Here is a 14,701-nt window from a genome sequence, read left to right as displayed (position 1 = left end):
TGTCACTTTTATTTTTCTTTCCTGTGGCAGGAGAAAGGAGTCAGTGTTTAAAGTATGTGCAAATGCAAAAAATGTCAGTACACTCAGTATGATTAGAATTCAGCCCCACTTCTCAGTGTGATGTTGGACAGGCCATTCAGCTTTGGGCATGCAAACCTGTCATAGAAACTGCACAGGTAGAAGACAACTGATAGTACAGGGCTGACTGAGCACAAGGAATAAGAGAAAAATTTTCTTGGATAATTCCTATTTTCCTGACACTTAGTTTCTTTTTCTCCCCCTACCCTCCTATTTAAAAAAAAAAAAAAAAAATTGCAATTTTTCAACTGCAGATTAATGGAATATTCAGGTGGACAATGAATGAAGGGCAAAAGAAAAAGTCATTCCTGCTTATACCCTACAATCAGATTTTACAACTCCTTCTCGTATTTGTGTTTGTTGCAGTTGTATAATAGTGTAATAGAGAGGTGTGAAGGGTAGCTGTAGGTAAGCATTGATACATTAATTCTGACCACAACATGTAGTGTAAAATTAATGTTGAACTCGAGGTATACAATGCATTTTCAGTATACCAATCTATTTCTTTTTTTTTTTTTTTTCTTATATGGGAACTAACTAAATTTAGCATTTTTAACAATAAAGAGTCCATGTAGGTCACCAGATGTTAGATCTCCCTTCTTCCCTTGTACCGTCTTTTATTTCTGAGCAACATGACAGTAACATGAGACCATGACAGCTTTTATGAAACATATACTTTAGTGAAGAAAAACAGAGAGTTTGAAATTTCTAATCAATCCTCTGAGGGACTGTTTTTGCATTGATAGTGTATTACAAATGATAGACTACATCATAAACTAACAAAGGCATGTCTGCTTACTTCCAGCTGATGGTGTCAAACAAAATTTCCAGTGGTAGTACTTTGAATTGTTAATTGTACTGAAATTGTGCTGAAATTCTTGACCTAAATATTTATGAGGGTATTGGTTCTATAGTGCTCTACACTGATGCCCTGCAATCTGTCTGTGTAATCAGGTGTAAACATGGTTATTCACATGCTCCCAGAGACAGTGGCAGTGCCCAGGAGTGAGAAGTATCAGACCCTGCAACTTGGGGATTTATCTCTGTGTTTCATTTTCCCTCTGCAGATCAAACATTCCCTGAAGTGTGGTAGAAGACAGGAAGAATGACACTTGCTAATTTGAATTTCAGAACACACCTAAACCATATTCTGATCTCCAGGTAAGTGTCTGTGAGCCACACTTGGCTTTGACACTTGTTAAAACTTAATCACATATCTTTTTGGTGCCAAGCTACTGTACACAGACCAAAGAGTGGCATATGCATGTGCATGTGTTTAGGGGGTGGGGTTGGGAAGGGAATATTTTATTTGTTTGTACAGAAGATGTGAAGGGAAAACATCACTGGAAAATATGAGATCAGCTTATGAAAAAGGAGGAAAGATTCAGTGGCAACTGAAAACCTGAAACTACAGGTGTGTTGATGCAGTTGTTCTGTATGAGGTCTCAAGAAGGAAACATCTGGGAACATGTAATTTACTAATTTAGATGAGGCATTATTTTTATGTATTCACTCTTCCTTCTCCCCCCAGACTGCTTTTTAAAAATACCCTCAGGCATGTTGCTGGCTATATCAAAGTCCTTAAGCAGTAACTGTCAACTATAAAGGGGAAGAAAAACAAATGGCGTATTCTAAATGTCAATAACAACTAAACAGGTTCTCTTTGTGAAGATCTGTGTATCTCTGAAGTAGTTTGGAATCCAAACCTGTACAGTGAAATGTGATTTTAACCACATAATGGGTACATATGTTGACCAGTGACTATTGTTTTAGATGCCTCATCATAACTGTTAGCATGAAGACTGCAAAATATTTCCTGTGCTGTCACCTATGATAAAATAAACAAGTTCATTTCAGTCAGGGCTGGATTTCTTTTGGAGGTGTTTGAGCCTTTGAGTTTTGTCAGCCTGAACACTTATGGGAGATTTGTTTTGCATGGTCTTGCTCAAATACTGTATATATCAAAAGAATGTGCCAAAAGGGTTATGGTGAGATAAACACCTATGTTGGTTCTGATGCAAGATCATCTCACTGTCTGTTTTAGATATCAGATTGAGACACAGTCTGGTCAACCAAAATTTAGAAGTCTGAATTCCTCATAGAGTCAGTGAAAAGGGGTAAGCACCTCTGAAGGGTGACTTGTGCAAACTGTCAAGTGGGAGATTATGAGTATGTACCATTGTGTTTGCCTGCAGCCTAAATATATCTGATGAACAGTACTTCTATCAGTTTCATTGTATGTTTACTATTAGCAATGCCAACTGGCATATTTTACGTATGTGGCTTAAAGCAAAAAATTTAAAGAATTACCAGGATTACTGGCATGGATACTTCACAGGATACAGGGCAGATTTGCAGTTAGTACTGTGTGTGTGATTAATGACGGGGGTGAAAAAAGACCATTAAATGCTGTGCGATGCAGCTACTGGGAATGGTGAACAGAGCAGAGGTGTGTGATCCCTTAAACATACTTTTCATCAAATAATTAAATGCATCAGTCCTTCTGCACTCCATCTAATCTCCGGAACAGCATGATCTTGTATGAACACTTAACAGTCTTGAGGTATGCATAACGACCTTGTTTAAGATGTTCAAAAGTAAATCAAAAAGTGCTCAGAAGAAGATAGTTTGTACTCCATAGGCTTGGTGGACAGTATAGGAAAATGTGATATATAAGAAAAGCCTTTTTAAGGAGCACTAAAAGTATGTAAAGATGTCACCCCCAGTAATTTCTAGCATGGAGAAACACATCTGTCAGATCTGCCACACAAAGCTGAGTGGCTGCTGAGCCTGCGGTGAGTGCTGGCAGAGGGAGGCGGTGATATCTGCAGCTGAGACAGAAGCTGGAGCGAACATCTAAACCACACCGAGGGGATGGTTTGCTAAAGAGTGGAGTTTTGTCTGTTCTTCTCTAAGGCCAGCACCAAGACTTCTTGGTTTCTGTGTTACTGGTCTCTGACTTCCCTGACACAGCACTGCTTTAGTAGTAGGGAGGAGCAAGGAAGCTTTGCCAGCAGAGCAATCTGGGAGTTGTGCTCGAGGCCAATTACTCTGACAGCCTTCAGGAAAGGCTTGTTTACCAGAATAGTTTTCTCCTGCAATTTCCCACCTCAGAATGGAGCGTGATCCTTTTCACATGTGTGCTGTGCACTATTTATAGCTGAGCAGCAAGAAACACACTCACAGCAGAAGTGGTACAGTCATTCAATGCAATACAAAATTTCTCTCCAAACCCAGACTTAATAAACACAATCTGAGATATATATTTTATGAACAAACATGATTAATAATGATGATTAACTCACATGAACTCTTATCACGTTAATAAAGTGAAGAAACATTTCTTAACAAGTGTAATAATGTGGTCAGGAAGGACGTTCCTGAATCACTGTTTTACATACGGTGGACACATTGCTTTGCCTCTTTGTGCTCAGTGAAGACCCCAGAGAGTCCTCCACCTTCATGAAAGCACTGGATAAAGCTAGATTCAGGTCAGGAAGTTCTGGAGATGAGAATGTCACTTGCACCATGTGACATTTGTGTCTTTTCATAATAATACCTAATGTGCATTCTTAATGTTTTTGAAGAGGCAATTTGTTAACTACTTTTCAATTGGTCAATGCATACACAGCATTTTATGGCATTCCTAGAAAGGCAGAATCTTCTTCTCAGTGCAAAAACTGGTCTTTAAGGAACTTACGGCTTGAATGTTGCTTGTTGCTGGAAAAAGTCTGTGCTTGTGAAACACAAGCTGGCAATGGATGGTGCAGAGCTACTTGAATGGAGCTTGTAAAAGATGTAATACCCCCCCTGTGACTTTCTGGATATGTCCTGTGCCCAAGTAAGGGAGAATATAGGCTTGTCTTTAGATCCATGGATCATCAACCACATCATATTGTAATCCACACATCAAAATTGAGGCCAAGATAGTAGGAAGCCAGGTTAGACCTTCTCCTTGCTCCTTCCCACCTATCCGGCATTTCTTTCTCCCCTTTGGTACACAGTGCCTGTATGCCCAGTGGGGTAACATTTTGAGAAGGACTATGCAAGGAAAGAAGGAGAGGGGGGCCTAGTGCCTTGCTCACAGCACACCATATAAGTGCTAGCTGCAGCTTTACCCTGAAGGATCTTATTCTTGGTGACAAGCAGTTATTTCTGCGGGATGTTGTAGCTGGTTTATGAATGGGGTGACTGAGATGGTTGGCAAGATAGCTGGGCATCAAAGCCCAGTGCATTATAGCATTGTCAAGGCTTAATGCCCTGACTGACCACTCTCCCAGGTCTTGCAGTTCCCTTTGAGACACTCTAGAAACCGCCTGTGAAGGGAAGTTATGTTCCTGAGTACATTTCCAAGGCATGCCCTGCAGCCACAGGGGCTGTGTCACTGCTGTTCCAGGGACCCTCACGGTGGACCTGGGCCTGCACTCACCATCAGTTTTGCAGGCACTCAGTGTCTGGGCTGTCAGTGATGCCATCCCTGCAGTTCATCCAGCAATGGGTTACTGTGCCAAAGAACTTCTCCATACCACCTTATCCTTCTTCTACATGCAGTTTATTTGCTAGTTCAGGCACTGACAACACCTGGGAACCAGTGTGGAGGGCTCATAGCCCTGGGGCCTACATCCAGCCATGATCCTGGTTTCTTCCTCTCCTCTGCAACCTTTTTCCAATGAGACCCATTGTCTTATGCAGGGGTATGTGGTAGGCTCACTGCACATTCATAATATAGAAAAATAAGAGGAGCCTGAGTTATAGAAGATAGTGCATAACATAAAATCTGTATCTCAGGTTCCTGTTTGTGCATGCCCCCAGGAGGTACAGCCTGGATATGCTAGGATGATGGTCCACCTGAGCAGTGTAGACACATTCCCACTGTCTCCTCCCCTATACCCCCATTCTATTTTTATCTCAATGGTAGAATACAAAATTCAAACCAAATCCAGCTCTGGATGTCCTTAAGTTGCTTCCAGCTTTAAGTACAGCAGACTAAACTTTCCTGGGCTGAACAAGGCACTTGGAATCTGAAAGCAAGCCCGAGTTTTCCACATGGAGTCAGGTCCTAGTTAGAAAAAAGAACATATTATTTATAGTAGGAAATGTGTACTTGACTAAAAGGGTGCGGTGTATTTTTGCAAAGGCTTCAGACTGAAAATCGAGCAGGTTGGTTGTATGGTCAAGTCAGGTTGCATTTCAGCAGAGAGGCTCCAGGTGTGCGTTTCCAAGGCAGAAAGCATGTGTTTGTTAAATCCATCTTCCTGTTTGAGATAAATCACACTCAGTGCTTGAAGGTCTGCCATATAGTATGCATGTAGGATTTGAATGCGATATTATTCATGAATGGATAAAGTAGAACCTAATTGTAAGAGAATATGTTGAAGGGAATGGAAATGGCATTCAGGATGACAAGGAAGACAAGGCAGTACAGGGGCAGCCTAACGAAGTGACAGACCCAGAGGCACATCCAAAGTTCTAACACAATTTTTCCTGGACCCTGTCATCTTAGCTGCTTTGGCATGTGGTCCGGTAACTGGGAACAGAGAATAATGATCAGAGAAGCAGTAGGTTGTGGTTTTGTACTGCTTACCACAAGGTCTCTCTCTCTTGTCACAAAGTATGTGTATTTATTTTCAAAAATAACTTAAAAACCTTTCTCAGATGCTATTTTTATGACACTGATTTTGGAGAAATCCTGTCAATGAGGTAAAACAACTTTCTAAAATATTGTTTTCTCATTATGCTAGTTGTTATGAGGAGAAATATGAGGAGAATATATTATGAGGAGACATTATTAGGAAACAGTCCCTAATAGCTCATTTATCTTAGAAGAGACATATATAGATAGATCTGTTCAAAGGCAAGTACAAGTATCCATAGTGACAACTGTGATCTTGTAGAGTCTTCTAGTATAAATCTACTAATGTGAATGAGATTGTGTGAATGACTTCTGAGTTTTTTGAGCACATGGCAACAGGGACAGGTAAAATATCAGCTGTTTTTAACAGCAGGTATGCCTTGCTATTGCCCATTCTTTTCAAGAATAGGAAAAGTGTTTTGTGGAAACAAAGGACTTTCAGTTGAAGTTCTGGGCAACCTCGGAACATTGCCTTCAAACTGTTCTTGGATTTGATCATCCTGCCATCTCTATGTGCAGACTTTCAATTGGTCTTGATAGTACTTCTCCACAAAGATGGAGAAGTCTAACAGCACACTTTTGCCATTACAGTACTATCAAGAGCTGGCAATGAAGGACATCACAGGCTTAATTAAGCATCTCTGTCTTATTCGTCTCACAAACATTGGGATAAGAGGTGACAAAGCTTTGGAGACTACAACAAAGTAGAGAATGTTTGGAGCTTGTTATGCGAGTGAGACCACAGACCACTGTGACTCTTAATGGCCCAAGATCTAATTTTCATTATTTCAGCTCTCTGAGAAACTTGGAGGTGTACCATATCCAGATCGCTTAAAGGATTTGCCTTCATATGGTAGGCTGATACATATATTAAGGCCATAAACATGCTGATATAATGTAAATATCCAGAACATTACAGAGATGATAACCTACCAGAAAATTCAGAGTGGGAAAGAAATTGAAAAGGATTGACATTCATGAAATAATGGATATGCCATGGCTAAGAGCTGCAGGATAGAGGAATTGATTTTATTTTATTTATTTTTTAATGAGAAGAAACAGAAAAGTGTTGAGCATGCAGTAACCTTAGAAGCCAATGCAATATAAACTACTCACAAAGGCTTTCACATTTGGTGGGTGTATTTAATAATTAAACTCTGAATTTTTTTTTTTTTTTTAGCAATGAAATATCTGGACAGAAGGTAGAGGTCTACTGTGAGAGATCTGTGAATAGTGTATGTATATCCAGTTTCCGTTCCTGTGCTGTATTCACTAGCGCTAGTTAAAGGAATTTTGAATCCTTGTACATGGCAATCATTTTACTTTCAGTTTTTATGCTTGATTCACATTATAATGCTCTTAATAGAGATACATATTTAGCACCACTGTCTATGCAATAAAGCAAAGGTAGAAAGTTGCATATTGATTGATAATAACACATTCTGAGTAATATTTATGAGATACACTAAATCCAATGAAGGATCAGTATAGAAAACGAATCTTCACAGTTGTTTGGTTAACTCCTCCTTGAAATTTCTTACAAACAGGAAAATCTCCATAGGTCTGTTACTCATTGCTTAGTTGGCCTTACACACTGAAAAATGTCTCTCACCTTTAACTTCATTCTTCCTTATTTTATGTATATATATATATGTATATGTATATTATATATATTTAGAGGTCGTGGGAAACAATTCATTATCTTCTTTCACAAAGAATATTTCTAAACATTTGAAAACTGTTATCAAATACTTCTTAGTCTTCTCTCTCTTGGATTAAGCAAGCTCAGGCCTTGCAAAGTCTCATGCTAGATCATCTTTTTTGAAAGATCACTCATTACTTTTCTTGGAACTTTCTCCAGATGGTTGATGTATTCCTTGACGTGCGATAACCTGCACTGGTCACAGAGCTCCACATGAGGATTTACCAACTCTGAGCAGAGTGGAAGAAATATTTTGTGAGTTTTACATACCACATGTTCATTTTCTCTAACCCATCATTATTGCTTCTTATGCAATGATATGATTATATTGTTTACTTGTGATCCATTCCAACTATTAGATTCTTTTCTACACTGTGCTTGTCTTGACACTTCAGTTTGTGTCTGTGCAGATTTTTTTTTTTTTTGGTGTATGTTTGCGCACGCATGTGAATCCATTTGTTTAGTTGAATTTAGATTTCTCCTACTAACTAAGACCAATTCAGATGTGCATTCTGTGCTCCATAGGGTTTGGAGCCTTTAGCTTAATGTCATTTTCAAAAGCAAAAAACATCTTAATTTATCTACCAGTTCAATAACGAATATTATGCAGACAGTCTTGCAGAACCTGACCTGATACATTTGAAAATTAATCTTTGATAACTTCTCTTTGAATAGGGTTTCCAGTTCCAAGTAACTGTCCAGCTACCTCAAATCTACTTGTCTATGGGAATGTCCTGTGAGATGTCAAAAGCCAAAATCCAGATGCATGACAGTATTTATTCTCCTCTATTCTTACAGCTTGTTATCTGCCATGGAGAGAAATAAGTTTGTCCTGACATGATTTATTTATGAAAAATTCATGTTGGCTCTTACTCACATTCTGGTTATAGTCCAGATTCTGACAAATAGATCTTTTCATTATTTATTCTGATATTTTTCTAGTGATTTGAAGTTAGGCTCTGTTCTCTTTTTTCGAGGTTTAAAAAAAATAAGTAAATGTATGCCCTCTCTAGTCTTCTGGAATCTGTATTCCTCAAGTTGCTAAACAAAATTGCTGATGTCTCTGAAACTGTTTTCTGTGTTCTCAGTGCTGAATTACATTAGGTCTAGCCAATCTCAACTCTACTATATAATCTGTGTAGATTCTACCATTATTCCTTCCTTTTACTAGCCTGATTTTCACCTTTCTATTTATGATTTTATTGGGCTATGAAATGAAAACTGCCCTTTTAAGCAAAGTTTGAAGTAAATAATTAAATAAATAAAGCATTGAACATGCTTTCAAGTTATAGTGGTTATTAGTGTAATCATGATAGCCTAAGAGTGTAAAAAAGGAAAGGTTGTGGGAAAAAGTGATCTCTTTTATTAGACCAACGGATATAGCTGGGAAATAAAGACAGACATCTGTTTCAGGTCTGTTCCTGAAGGCTTATCTATTTTTTTCACTATTAAATTAGACAGTCTAATAAAAGGTATTTCTCTCCACAAATCTTGCCTCAAACTGAATACTTTAATTTGCTTGCAATTAACTATATTGTGTTGTTAACTATCATCTTCTTCAATTTTTCTCTTGTTAATGATGTACTTGAAAGTGATTTGTCATGATGTTTTATTTACTTTTTGGATTCAGTCGTGGTTATGTGTTTGAACTGATAGATTTTTATTTTTATATGTTTTTCATATCTTTTTTATACTTGACTTTAGTAAGTTGTGTTAATTTGTGTAGCACATTTGTTTTTTTATTGTGTCTTTCCTGAGTACTGGGTCATTCAAAAATGTATGATCAGGCCAAACTAGTCTCCCAGAACACTTATGCTTCCTCCAGGTGGAGGTGGCTGGTGTGGTACAGATGTTGGTGGCTACAAGCAGTGCAAATTTTGCTCCTCGTCTGAAGCTAGGGGTGAAGATTTCAAGAAGTGTTTTCTGTTAAAGAAAGAACTTGAAGGAATGTAAATGAGACATGAAGACTGATATACTTAAATGAGAAATATTAAAATAAAAACCATCAGGTTCATTCTATTTACCTTGGTTCTCTGTACAATAATACTGAAATAATACAGAAAAGTAATGCTAATTTCCTGAAGTTGCTCTTAAGAAACTTATTGATTTGGTGGTTTTCTTATGTAAAGTGAGAAGGAAGATTAATAAAATAAGCCTCAGCATGCTAATGGCAACAAATATAGTAGATTTATAGACTTTGAGGTGGCTATCCAGATGAACCTGATTGTTCTTTTGCCTGTTTGTCTATAGAAATATGAATTTGATGATCTCATTAAAAAAAAAAAAGTGTCTTATCAAATTTATCATTTGGTAGCTATGTATCATGAAATTCTCTGTGTAAAAATTAAAATATGTTTGTCTAAAATCTCCACAAGTACAGAGTTACTGAGGATATCATAACTGAATGAAGAGAATAGCATGTAGAGTCATGGTATGCCTTGAGCAGCTGTCATGCTTCACTGTTGAAGTGGCAGTTTTCAACTGTAAGACCTGTATTTGAAAGTTGTCACTTTATTACATGCTTGTTTCCCCAAGGGTAACTGGGCATTTAAGTACATTGGGTTAGTTTCAAACACCCCTTCATTTTCATCAGGGCTAATTCTAAATACTCATTCGTACTACTGTAACCTCAACAGCTGAAAACAAATCGTAAAAGAGATGATCCTGCATGTCTGTGCATATGAATATGGAATTTTAAATGTATACACAAACATGTAATATCTAAAATTTCTCTTTAAAGTTAGAAAATATTCCAAAAATAACAATCAAAATGCAAAATATATGTCAACCATTATCATCATTTGTGAATCCTTGGAAACTTGCTACCAGTGATCTACCTTGCTACCTGTTCTTTGTGCTGGGACACTCCTGCTACCCTTCCACATCTCCTTGTTTTTATAGGTGGAAGGGGAAAAAGAAAGAGGAGTATTTCCGTTGGTTTGTGTATCTGGCTCTGCTCTTCTTTTTCTCTTTCTCTTTCCAAATTTCACCTTGAAGTCTCATCTTGTACTCATTCAGTCATGATTTCTTGGTGAAGCATTGGGGATCAAGATTACATATTACACATATAAAGGATTATATAAAGCGTAATGCATTAAAGTGTTTATTGTAACACACTAGAGCAGCATATTCCTTGAGCTGGGGCTCAGAGTAGACTCAACAGTCACAACCTGGAGAATGCTTTCTGGGCTTTACAAAGTAATGCCTGAAAAGATGGGTTCTGAAGAAGCATCATATTTTGCACATATCTTAAATTTGTTGATCCTTGACTTCACACTTGATAGGGTATAAAATATATATTAGAAACAAGAGCACATTTTAATCCACAGCAAACGTAGATCACTAGAGAGAATAAATCATAACCCAGCCAACTATGTTTTTCTCCTTCTGCTTCCTCTCCAAGCTCAATTAAGACTCGACATGTTTTTTCTTCTCCCCAGTTCCCTTTTATCTGCTCCCCTTCTCGTGTTCCATGTCTTTCCCCCCATCCTCTTTATCTGATGAGGATAGTGCTGTAGGATAATGAGGTAATTCCTGGTCGTGTTGGAATTCCCAGACACCTGGATGATATATTTTTTCTTCTATCACAGACTGGGTCAGATATGACCTGATTACCCTTGGGTATTTCAGTGGTTTATGTTCAGGTTAAGTTAGTTCTTCTGGGATCTAATACAGTTTCTGTGCATGGCAAAATATGTAAATGTCCATCTTTAGATACAGTGATTTTGGTCTGGAAATTCAGATCTAGATGAATGGCTAGGAAATAGCTTAGATGTGTAATGAACAGAAGTGTTTTAGGTTTGTCTTCCATCCCATCGAAAACTTTACAGATGTCTAACTGCCGGCTTTCTGTCCTGGCATGGATCCAGTTCTGATTTGGCACTGACTCACTCTCCATATGCAGTGAGTGCTCCCAGTCTAGTGAATTTTTAAATACAACTACTCTACATACACCGTGTAAATAAAATATTAACCACTCTCAACTCCGCCCCTCCCCCAACAAAATTCTGCACAAAATACCATTCCCAAGGCTGTTTTAGTGAGTCTAATCTAAATTAGGTCTCAAACAATGTAGTTTCCTTTTTTTTTTTTTTTTTAATTTTATGTAGCCATTAGAATTATATGATTATTTCTTAAAACATTGGATTAATTTAGATTCAATAAAGCAATTACATCCAGCAAAGGGATTAAGAATTTAACAGACCTCCAAAAAGGCTAATTACAGGGCCAGCAATTTAGCTGACTGTGATGATTCAACTCAGATTTCTATTTCTTAAGCTTTTGTGGACTCACTCTTTTCCCTGGTGCTTTAATAACAAGCTTGCATGCAAATACTTGCTTCTCGGTGACTGAGGCCTATGCTGCTTTGGACCAAAATTGATTGCTGAAGTTACATGACTGAAATGCCTCAGGTAAAAAAATCGCTAAAAAGAAAAACATCCAGTAGACAGCTATGTAAAGTGTGCTGCCTGTCTGTCTCTAATGCTCCCAGGATGGAAAAGGTTCTGTAGATAAGGTCAATAGAATTAACACTCAATTACCCCTTAAATATCAAATAGGGTTCCAGGCATAGTTCTGACAACATTTGGGGATGATCATAATTGTGAGCCACATGCTACATGAGCTTATGTCATTAGATGCTTTTTCTTCCTTAAAATAACTACTCATCAGCTAATATGAGCTCACTCAGTCATATTTCATACTATTTAAGAGCATGGATGGTCATATACTGTGTAAAATCCCTTGTCCTTTTTGGTTCAGATCTCCCTGCTGATATAGACTGTCATTGCTCCCCTGAAGCTGATGGAGTCCTAAGGATTTACACCAGCTGAGGTCATACTTGTTATTGCAATCAATCAATAAACAGAGAGAGAATGTAAATCCATTTGTATGCTGATTAAATAAGTAGTTTAAATTTGTTTAATGCTTATTGAAATAGATACTGCCATTCTCATTTCTATAAAACACCGTGTTTTAGGTTCTGATATAAAGCCTGTTGAAATCAAGGTTTTTAATTAACCTCAGGGGTTTTTAGCTCAGAATGACAGTCCAACCTTTGTGAAATACAAAGTTTATTTCTAGCCTTTTTTAAAATCTCTTTTAATGGTATTTTCCCTTATTTAGACCCTGAATCTGTTTTGTATCCCATATTTTCTCTTTGAAGAAAAAAATCAAATAACAGTAAGCAGGACTGCAAAGTGTCTCTGAAGGAGATGTCACACAGTCAGTCATCCATTTACTATCTCAGCAGTACAAAAACTGACTCATATGTTTCCCCTTTTCAATTTTCATTGTCCTCTCCCCACCCACAGCCCTTGCTATCAGCCCCAGCAAGTAACTGGTATTAAAGACCTCCTCTTGCCTTTCAACAGAGGAAAAAAAAAAAAATATATATTTTTTTGGTGTGCATGTTTGATTGTCCCAGTTTAGTCCCTAAGTCTCAATGGGGTTGTGCAGTCTGAAATCTGACCTTTTCAAATTGGGTTTGAAGAATGAAATCACAGCAGAAAACCTTTTCTTCACATTTTTGTTCATATGCTTTGTGGCTTGCAATCCTACAGTATATGAGAGTTCAATTAAGCAGCATGTAATTGACAGGTTCCTGAGTTAAATAGCTGGGATGGGATCATATACTTAAAATAGCTTTAAAAGAAAACCTGTAGACAGACAATCAGTCAGACAATCTTTTCAGGCACTTGGAAAGCCCCTATTTTCCTAAGCACTTGCCCTGTAAATGATCTGGAAGTCTTGCACGTAAAAGTAGTTTAATATAAAAGATCGCTTGGAGGCAGTTGCAAACATACCCCTTGATTTAATATCTAGGAGGCATTTTTTGAAGTTATTTTTTTTTCAGAAGTATCGTTGTTGCTCATTATGTGTGACATCACTTCCCCTGACCTAGTGATATGTGTACTCCCTACTCTCTGATTTTTAACTTCTTTAAGATCAAAGCCTCATTTCTTATGAATTCAAGCCCACCTTTCCTTTTGCTCTGTTAATTTCCAATATCTAGAGTAAAAATTTACCAACAAAGCAAAGGAAAAAGGAAAGCTAAAACAAGATTCTTGTCTTCAAATGTCGGTAGACTCTGCAATTTGTCAGGTTGGATAAAACTTCCCTCTTTTATTGCTGCTATACTGTAGCAGAAACCCATGCATACCAGAAAAATCAGAAAGGAATGTCTTGCTTCTCTTTTCTTCAAATAATGTCACAGCATTATCGTACAATTTTTATTTCTGCATTTACAAAAATTAGTTCTTTAGGTTGACAATTTCAGGAGTGAAGAATAACTTTTGGATACCTCAGCATTTGAGCTTAAGATAGATACCTTATAGAGCCCCTGTTATTGCAAAGGGCCTAATAGATTGGAGCTTTAAAACTGAAACAAGTTTTTGCTTTTGCCTTCCCTTCACCCCCTTTTTAAACAAAGCTAGAAAGTTCTCAGCAGCTCACTAGTTGGAGCATTTGACCAGCATGCAGAAAACAATAGTTTAGTGTTTTAGTTCTGTGACTTTAAATCCACATTTCTTATCTTTAAAGACAGTGCCCTGTTACTGATCTAGTTTGAAGAGAAGACACTCTCTACCCCTTCTTTTGAAGTTGCTCTACTTACAAGAAGCCCTCCTGGATGCAGCAAGCCAGAGGAGGGTTGGGTGCCTCCACTGCCAGTCAAGGTGTAATTTGGGAGGAGAAACACCTGGAAGCAGTCACCTTCATGAGCGCTCTTCTGGAGCCAAGAAGGGTGGTTTGAATTGTCTCCAGCAAAAAGAGATGAACAGAACCAGAGCTCTCTCAGATCCAGTGTGTGCTTTGCATACAGTGCAATATATTCAATATGAGGCCATGGAGTATCCTGTGCTTTGAGGTTTGAATTCCTTATGAGAAGGTTTTGAGATTTTTTTTTTTTTAAATCCTGATCTGGAGTATGTAAAACCCCAAAGAGGGGTGGGATTTAGTGGTGGCATCCCCTTGTTCTGAATATTTCCTATCAGCAAGTCCTAAGCAGATCCTACTCAGCATGCTGTTTATGTGATGGTTTCCCACTGTCAGGAAGGAAGCAGAGACCAGAAGTTCAGCATACAGCCATATGTTTTTCTGTAAATCAGTGGTGAATCTACATCTTCAAAACTGCCAATGGGATTGGTATACCCTCTGAAAAAATATATATAGCAGCAAGAAAATGTAGAGAGAAGAACAAGAGTTATGGTAATAAATATGAAGCAGTTTTCTATGTGAAGATAAACTAAATAGATTAAGGCATTTCATTTCAGAGAAGTATTCAATTAGAG

General features: G+C 37.8%; 1 long non-coding RNA gene across 2 annotated transcripts in view; it reads left to right on the top strand.

The window, feature by feature from the left end:
• LOC106045291 (uncharacterized) overlaps positions 1-10,775 on the top strand; it is a 41,121-nt gene extending 30,346 nt beyond the window's left edge. For both annotated transcript variants that reach the window (XR_010829079.1, XR_001212712.3), the window contains exons 2-5: positions 1,146-1,239; positions 6,891-6,945; positions 7,572-7,667; positions 8,088-10,775. This is a non-coding gene — a long non-coding RNA (uncharacterized lncRNA). The remainder of the gene's footprint in view (positions 1-1,145; positions 1,240-6,890; positions 6,946-7,571; positions 7,668-8,087) is intronic.
• Positions 10,776-14,701: the final 3,926 nt, after the last annotated feature.

Source organism: Anser cygnoides, chromosome 2 (genome assembly GCF_040182565.1).
Source record: "Anser cygnoides isolate HZ-2024a breed goose chromosome 2, Taihu_goose_T2T_genome, whole genome shotgun sequence".
NCBI classification, from domain to species: domain Eukaryota; kingdom Metazoa; phylum Chordata; class Aves; order Anseriformes; family Anatidae; genus Anser; species Anser cygnoides.
The sequence above is the reverse complement of the archived record's forward strand: the minus strand, read 5'-3'. Positions and strand labels throughout refer to the sequence as shown.